We start from the raw sequence: 9587 nt of genomic DNA, 5'->3' as shown, positions 1-9587 counted from the left end.
GCGCCCCTCTGGGAGGTTTTTGATTACTCCTTCCATTTCATTACTGGTTATTTATCTATTCAGATTGTCAATTTCTTCCTGTTTCGGTCTTGGTAGTTTGTAAGTTTCCAGGAAAGCATCCATTTCTTCCAAGTTGCTTAATTTGTTGGCATATAGTTGCTGATAATAATTTCTAATAATTGTTTCTATTCTCCGAGCGCAGGGACCGCTGGGGGCCAGCTGGGGCTAGGACCGCAGCGACGGTCCCGAGCCCGGGATACTGCGTGCGGGCGCGGTTGGCACGCGCGAGGGTCCCACTCCCCCGCCCCCCGAGTTCCCGGATGGTCTGCGCCAGCAGCGCGGGAGGCTTGAAGTGCCGGGCTCGGTGCACACCACTCAGGCCGCTTCTCGTTAGCGCGGCGCCATGGACGCCCAACGGGCAGAGGTCCGCGCCTTGGAGGCTGAGATCGCTGCCCTGCGGCGGGCGTGTGAGGAACTGCGACGGGCGGCGGGGGAAGACAGTTGGCTAGGGCAAAAATCACTTCAAGAAATGTATCAATCAGATTCTGAAGGATGGGCCTCTTCCAAAGATCTGAGAAGTCATCTTGGACATTTAGAATCAGAACTTCGTTTTCTAAGCACACTTACTGGCATCAGTATAAGAAATTACTCCATGAAGACAGAGGACCTTACAAACACTGAGAAGAAAGAAAAGAGTGTAATGAAAGTTCTACAGTGACACAGATTATCAGGAAATTGCCACATGATTACATTTCAACTTGAATTTCAGATTCTGGAAATCCAGAATAAGGAGAGTTTATCTTCTGTTATTACTGACTTCAACATAATAATGGAGCCCACTGAATATTCAGAATTAAGTGAATTTGTGTCTAGAGCAGAAGAAAGAAGAGATCTGTTGATGTTTTTCCGAAGCCTACACTTTTTTGTGGACTGGTGTGAATATTGAAAGCACACATTTGAACACTTCAAGGAGAAGTACCCAGCAGCCGTGCACCTCCCAGAGGGGGCCACCTCCAGCTGAATGGCGGTCTGGAGCGCCTGCCAGCCAGGGTTGAACTGGTCATCGTTTGGAGGGTGCAGATAGATGAAGAAGGGAAGGTTTTGCCGAAGCTGGATCTTCTACCCAAAGTGCCACAGCAAGCCCTGAAGCTGGACCGGAACCGAGTCCTGGAGACTGCGCCTCTCAGCTTCCGAGCCCTGATGGGCACACTGGGCATTGAAGCCGCCCTCGAGAGCCTGATAAAGTCGCTCTGTACAGCAGACTACGACTAGTTCCGGGCAAACACGCAGGTGTGTGATCTTCTTCCACATAAACAGTTTCTGTGTTCCACAGAGAAACAACACCTTTAGGACACGTCCGTGCAGTTTCAGCACATTCTATATAAACTGTCGGGACATCGAAAAATAAACACAGCTATTGGAATACAAAATGCCAGACGAGCTGCACATACAGTGCTTAGGGGTGCCTGGCGGGCTTGGTTGGAGGAGTGTGCAACTCTTGATCTCAGGGTCATGAGTTTGAGCCCAACACTGGGGGCATAGATTACTTAAAAAAAAAATCTTTCTCAAAAATAAATAATAATAATTGTTTCTATTTCCTTGGTGTTAGTCCTGATCTCTCCCCTTCCTGGTGTTAGTCCTGATTCATGATTTTATTAATTTGGGTCCTATTAATTTCCCTTTTCCTTTGGATTAGTCTGGCCAGAGGTTTATCAATCTTATTAATTCTTTCAAAGAACCAGCTTTTAGTTTTGTTGATCTGTTCTACTGATTTTCTAGTTTCTATTCCTTTAACCTCTGCTCTAATCTTTATTATTTCTCTTCTCCTGCTTGGTTTAGGTTTTATTTGCTGTTCTTTCTCCAGCTCCTTTAGGTGTAAGGAACAAACAATCCTAAAATTTGTATGGAACCAGAAAAGACCCTGAATTGCCAAAGGAATGTTGAAAAAGAAAAACAAAGCTGGCAGCATCAGGTTGCCTGACTTCAAGCTATGTTACAAAGCTGTGATCATAAGGAAAGCATTGTATTGGCACAAAAACAGACACATAGATCAGTGGAACAGAATGGAGTCTCCAGAAATGGACCTTCAACTCTATGGTCAACTAATCTTTGACAAATCAGGAAAAAATATCCAATGGAAAAAAGACAGTCTCTTCAATAAATGGTGCTGGGAAAATTGGACAACCACATGCAGAAGAATGAAACTCAACCATTCTCTAACACCATTCACAAAGATAAACTCAAAGTGGATGAAAGACCTCAATGTGAGACAGGAATCCATCAAAATCATAGAGGAGAACATAAGCAGTAACCTCTTTGACATTGGCCACAGCAATTTCTTGCTAGACACATCTCTAAAGGCAAGGGAAACAAAAACAAAAATAAACTTTTGGGGCTTCATCAAGATAAAAAGCTTCTGCACAGCAAAGGAAACAGTCCACAAAACTAAGAGGCAACCCACGGAATGGGAGAAGATATTTGCAAATAACACTAGAGATAAAGGGCTGGTATCCAAGATCTATAAAGAACTTCTCAAACTCGACACTCAAAAAAAAAATAATAATAAGTCGAAAAATGGGCAGAAGACATGAACAGACACTTCTCCAAAGAAGACATACAAATGGCTAACAGACACATTAAAAAATGTTCAACATCATTAGCCATCAGGGAAATACAAATCAAAACCACAATGAGATACCACATTACACCAGTTAGAATGGCAAAAATTGACAAGGCAAGAAACAACAAATGTTGGTGAGGATGTTGAGAAAGGGAAACCCTCTTACACTGTTGGTGGGAATGCAAGTTGGTATAGCCACTCTGGAAACCAGTATGGAGGTTCCTCAAGACATTAAAAATAGAACTACCCTATGATCCAGCAATTGCATTACTAGGTATTTACCCCAAAGATACAGATGTAGTGAAAAGAAGGGCCACCTGCACCCCAATGTTCATAGCAGCAATGTCTACAATAGCCATACTGTGGAAGGAGCTGAGATGTCCTTCAACAGATGAATGGATAAAGAAGATGTGATTCATATATACAATGGAATATTACTCAACCATCAGAAACAATGAATACGCACCATTTGCATCAACATGGATGAAACTGGAGGGGATTTTGCTAAGTGAAATAAGTCAAGCAGAGAAAGACAATTATCACACGGTGTCATTCATATGCGGAACATAAGGTATAACATGGAGGACAATAGGGGAAGGAAGAGAAAACTGAAGAGGGGGAAATCAGAGAGGGAGACAAACCATGAGACTATGGACTCCAGGACACAAACAGAGTTTCAGAGGGGAGGGAGGTATGGCGATGGGGTGGCTGGGTGATGGGTATTAAAGAGGGCCCATGTTGTAATGAGCACTGAGTGTTATACGCAACTAATGAATCATTGAACATTTCATCAAAAACTAATGATGTACTATATGGTGGCTAACTTAATAAAAAAAAAAAAAAAGAACACGGGAAAAGAAAGAAAGTATGTTTCCTTATCACAATGGAATAAGTTGAAATCGAGAACAGAAAGATCTCTGGAACATGTCCAAATCTTTGGAAGCTAAATAACATGCTTCTAAATAACGCACAAATCATAGAAAAAATCAAAAGGGAAATTAGAAAGTATTCTGAAATTAATGAAAACAGAACATATCAGAATTTGTGGGACTCTGCTAAGAAAGTACTTAAAAGAAAATTTATAGCACTAAATGCCTACATTAGAAAATAATAAAGGTCTCAAATCATTAACCTCAGCTTCCTCCTTAATAAATTAGAAAATGGAGAGCAAGGGGCGCCTGGGTGGCTCAGTTGGTTAAGCGACTGCCTTCGGCTCGGGTCATGATCCTGGAGTCCCAGGATCGAGTCCCGCATCGGGCTCCCTGCTCAGCAGTGAGTCTGGTTCTCCCTCGGACCCTCCCCCCTCTCATGCTCTCTCTCTCTCTATCTCATTCTCTCTCTCAAATAAATAAATAAAATCTTTAAAAAAAAGAAAATGGAGAACAAATTTAGTCCAAAGTAACCAAAAGAAACAATAACTATTAAAGCAGAAATCAATAAACTAGAAAACAGAAAAACAATAGAGAAGATCAATTAAGCCAAAATGTGGTTCTTTGAGATGATCAATAAAATTGATAAACTTTTAGCCAGCCTGATCCAGAAAAATAAAGATACAAATCACCAATATCAGGGATGAGAAACGTGACATCATATTGTGTTAGTCGTTCAACTTTGTTCTTTTTTTTTTGGAGTTGTTTTGGCAATATTCCAAGTCTTTTGCATTTCTATATGAATTTTGGAATCAGCTTGACAATTTATACAAAACAGGATACTAAGAAACTGTTATGAACCAGTTCATGAAAATAAATTTGACAAATTACATGAAATGAAGAAATTCCTTGAAAACAACTCAATCTTCATATAGGAATAAATATAACCTGAATAGCCTTATATCTATTTTTTAAATTCATCAAAGAATAAATAAAACCTGAATAGCCTTATATTTTTAAAATTTGAAATTGTATTCTTAAACCCTCCTACAAAGAAAACTCCAAGACCAGATGACATCACTGATGATTTTTCTTTTTTTTTTTTTAAGATTTTATTTATTTGACAGAGAGAGACACAGCAAGAGAGGTAACACAAGCAGGGGGAGTGGTGGAGAGGGAGAAGCAGGCTTCCCAGTGAGCAGAGAGCCCAATGTGGGACTCTATCCCAGGACACTGGGACCATGACCTGAGCCGAAGGCAGATGCTTAATGACTAAGCCACCCAGGTGCCCCACCACTGACGATTTCTAACAAACATTTAAAGAAGGAATGAAACCAATTGTACACAAACTCTTCTTTAAACATGAAGATGAGGAAACACTTTCCAACTCATTCTATGAGGCTACCATTATCCTGATACCAAAGACAAAGACATTAAACACAAGAAAATTTCAGACCAATATCCTTTATGAACATAGATACAAAACTTCTAACCAAAAATTTATCAGATTGTGTCTGTGGTAGGTTGAATAATGCTCCCAACCCCCAAAGATGTACAAGTCCTAATTACCAGAATCTTTGAACATGTTACTTTACATGATGAAAGAGACTTTCCAGATATAACGAAGTTAAGGATTTTGAGATGTGGATTATGTTGGATTATCCTAATGCACTCAGTATAATCACAAGAATCTTTATAAGTGGGAGGCAGGGGGATCAGAGTCAGAGAGAGATGTAAGGATGGAAGCAGAGGTCAGAGAGGAGAGAGTACTACATTGCTGCTTTGAAGATGGGGGAAGGGGCAGTGACCCTGGGAATCTAAGCAGCCTTTAGAAGCTGGAAAAGGCAAGGAAATGGATTTCCCCTAGAGTCTGGAGGGAGTGGGCTCTGCTCACATTTTTATTTTGGCCCAATGAAAGCCATTTGGGGCCTCCAACCTTCATAATTATAAGATGACAAATTTGTAAGTCACTAAGTCTGTGGTCATTTGTTACAAGAGAATTAGGAAACTAATAAACCATCCAACAATAAATTAAAAGGATAATACATGACGATCAAGTGGGATTTAGTCACAGGAAGGCAGAGTTGGTTTATCATTAGAAAATCAATCACTATAATTCACTATAAAAGCAAAAGAAAAAAGAAAGACCATGTGATTATCTCAGTAGATGTAGAAACACAGTTTGAGAAAAATCCAGCTTCCATTCCTGAAAAATAAAACTTGGTACCTCATGCTGCTAAAGAGAAATAAAAAAAAAAATCTACAGCTAACATTCTTAATGGTTAAAGACAGAATGTTTCTTTCCTAAGATCAGGAAAAAATCCTAGGACACCTACACTCACCATTCTTATTCAACATAATACTAGAATTTCCACCCACAACAATAAGGTAAGAAAAGGAAATAAAGGTGTATAGATTAGAAATGAAGAAGTGAAACTGTCTTTATTCACAGCTGACATGTTTATGTAGAAAGTCCAAAGAAATCTACAAAAAGCTACTACAACTATGTAAGTTTAGCAAAGTTTCAAGATTTAATATCTATATACAGAAATTATTGTATTTATATACACTAGCAGTAAATGGCTGAAATCTAATTTTTTAAAAAATACCATTTATGGGGCTCCTGGGTGTCTCAGTTGGCTAAGCATCTGCCTTTGGCTCAAGTCAAGTGTCCTGGGATTGAGCCCCACATCAGACTCCCTGCTCAGCAGGGAAGGCCACTTCTCCCTCTCCCTCCACCCCTATCCCCTGGCCCCCACTCTTGCTCTCTTGCTCTCTCTCTTGCTCTACTCTCTCTCTCTCTCTCTCTCTCAAATAAATAAAAACAATATTTTTAAAATACCATTTATAATAGCCTTCAAATATATGAAATATAGTCGGGACATCTGGGTGGCTCAGTTGGTTAAGCATCCGACCCTTGTTTTCAGCTTAAGTCATGATCTTGGGGTCATGAGCTCGGGCCCTGTGCTGGCTCTGCACTCAGACCGGAGTCTGCTTGAGATTCTTTCCCCCCTCTCTTCCTCCCCCTCTGCAATTCCCCCCACTCTCTCTCTCTCTTTCTCCCTCCCTCTGTCTCTAAAATAAATAAATAAATCTTTAAAAAATATATGAAATATACTCAACACCCAAAAAATTTGATTAAAACTTTGACAGAATACCTGAATAAACATTTTTCCAGAGAAGATATACAGATGGCCAACAATCACATGAAAAGATGCTTAACATCACTAATCATTAGGAAAATGCAAATCAAAATCACAGTGAGATATCACATCTCACACTTGTCAGAACGGCTAGTATCAAAAAGACAAGAAATAACAAGTGTTGGCAAGAATGTGGAGATTAGGAAACCCTCATACACTGTTGGTGGGATTGGAAATTGGTGCAACCACTGTGGAAAACAATATGGAGTTCCCTCAAAAATTAAAAATAGAAATACCATATTATCTAATAATTCCACTACTGGATATTTATCCAAAGAAAATGAAAAAACTAATTTGAAAAGATACCTGCAACCCTATGTTTATTGCAGCATTATTTATAATAGCCAAGATATGGAAGCAAGCTAGGTGTCCATCAATAGATGAATGGATAAAGAAGATGTGGTGTGTTATATAATGGAATATTACTCAGCCATAAAAGAGAATGAGATTGTGCCATTTGCAACAACATGGATGGACCTAGAGAATATTATGCTAAGTGAAATAAGTCAGACAGAGAAAGACAAATACCATATGATTTCACTTATATGTGAAATCTAAAAAAATTTTTTTTAAACCAAAAAAATCCAGAAACAGATCCATAAATACAGGAAAAAAATGGAGGTTACCAGAGGGCAGAAGTGTGGGGGAATGGGAAAAATGGGTGGAGTGGGAGGTACAAGCTTCCAGTTGTGGAATAAAGAAGCCATGGGGATGAAAAGCACAGCATAGGGAATATAGTCAATGATATTATAATAGCATTGTATGCTGAGAGATGGTAGCTGCACTTGTGGTGAATATAGCATAACATGTAGAGTTTGAATCACTATGTTGTCTACCTGAAACTAATGTAACATTGTGCTTCAACTACAATAAAAAATTTTTGTAAAGAGTGAAAAAATATATGAAATATTTAGGAAGAAATCTGGAAAAAAATGTGAAAGACCTGTACATTGAAAATTACAAAATATTGTTGAGAAAAGTTGAAGACCTAAATAAAAGGAGGAGAATATCTTGTTCATGAGTCAAAGACTCAATATTAAGATGTCACAAGGATCTACATATTTGATGCAATCCCAACAGTCTCTTTTGTAGAAATAGACAAGCTAATTTTAAAATTCATATGGAAATACAAAAGACCCTGAAAGAGCCAAACAACTCTGAAAAAAGAACAAAGTTGAAGGATTAAGAATATCTGATTTCAAAAATAAGCGTAAAGCTACTGTAATCAAACAGTGTTATTTTGCCTAAAGATCGACAATTACAACAGTGGAACAGAAGGTCCAGAAATAAACCTACATAATATATATAGACAACTGTCATCTGACAAAAGCACAAAGGTAATGCAATGGAGAAAGGATAGCCTTCTCAACACATACTGCTAGAACAATTGGATAACTATATGTGAAAAAAAAAAAAGATTGTGGATCAATACCTTGTACCATATACAAAATTAACCTAAAATGGGCCATAGACCTAAATATAAAACCTAAAACTATAAAACTAGTAAAAGGAAACATAAGAGAAAATCTTTATATTCTTATGTTAGACAAAGATTTTTTAGGGGCACCTGGCTGGCTCTGTGGGTGGGGCATGTGACTCAACCTCGGGGTTTAAGTTCGAGCCCCATGTTGGGTGTAGAAGTTACTTAAGAATAAAATCTTTTTTTAAAAAAATTCTTTAGATATGATGTGAAAAGCATGACCCAAAAAAGAACAAAATGATAAAAATCATCAAAATTAAAAATTTCTTTTCCTCAAAAGACACTGTTTAGATCAAAAAATAGTATTGGGAAAACTAGATATCCACATGCAAAAGAATGAAGTAGGACCCTTACCTTACACGATATACAAAAATTAACTCAAAATAGATCAAAAATAAGAGTTAGAACTATAAAATTCTTGGAAGACAACATAAGATTATGACATTGGATTTGGCAATGATTTCTTGGATATAACATCAAAAGCATAGGAAACAAAAGAAAAAAATTGGACTACACCAAAATTAAAAACTGTGCCATTAAAGGACACAGACAATACAATGAAAAGGCAATCCATGGAATGGGAGAAAATATTTGCAAATCATATATCTGACTAGGTTTTAGTATGTAGACTATATAAAGAACCTCCACAACTCAACAACAACAACAACAAAACCAACCCAATTAAAAAATAAGCAAAGAAGACATTACTCAAAGAAGATATACTAATGACCAGTAAACACGTGAAAAGATGCTCAACATCACTAATCATTAAGGAAGTGCAAATCAAAACCACAATTAGATATCACTTCATACCCATTAGGATAACTACTATCAAAAAAAAAAGATGCAATAATATGGATGAAGCTAGAGAGTATAAATACTGCTAAGGGAAATAATTCAGTTAGAGATAGACAAATACCATGTGATTTCACTCCTATGTGCAATTTAAGAAATAAAACAAGCAAAGGGAAAAAAAGAAAGAAAGAAAGAGAAACCAAGAAACAGACACTCAACTATAGAGAACAAATTGGTGGTTACTGGAGGGGAGGTGGGGTGGTGAAATAGGTGAGGGTAGTAAGGAGGACACTTGTGATGAGCACTGGGTGATGTATGGAAATGTTGAATCACTAAATTCTATACCAGAAACTAATACAACACTGTACATTAACTATACAAAATTAAAATAACAACTTAAAATAACAACAACACAGAGAAGAAAGAATAAGATCAATGGAATGGTTGCAAAGCATAAAGCACAACCTGTGTGTTCAGATAAAAACTCTTTTTTAAATTAACTATGGCAACTGGGAAGCTAATCAGGGTGCCTGGGATGAGACTGAGTACTATAGTGAATCTAGAACAGGGACAAAAGGGAGACTATGAGTGTAGTTTTGTTATTTTGAACAAAAGAGAAA

The 9587-nt window shown here is 37.9% G+C and overlaps 1 pseudogene; it reads left to right on the top strand.

The window, feature by feature from the left end:
- Positions 1–403: 403 nt before the first annotated feature.
- Positions 404–1272, top strand: LOC112808797 (centromere protein P pseudogene; annotated as a pseudogene).
- The last annotated feature ends 8315 nt before the right edge of the window (positions 1273–9587 follow it).

This window comes from Callorhinus ursinus, unplaced genomic scaffold (assembly GCF_003265705.2).
Source record: "Callorhinus ursinus isolate GAN/ISIS: 27379988/994484 unplaced genomic scaffold, GSC_fseal_2.0 scaffold103, whole genome shotgun sequence".
Classification (NCBI taxonomy): domain Eukaryota; kingdom Metazoa; phylum Chordata; class Mammalia; order Carnivora; family Otariidae; genus Callorhinus; species Callorhinus ursinus.
This window is presented reverse-complemented; position numbering and strand designations above follow the sequence as displayed.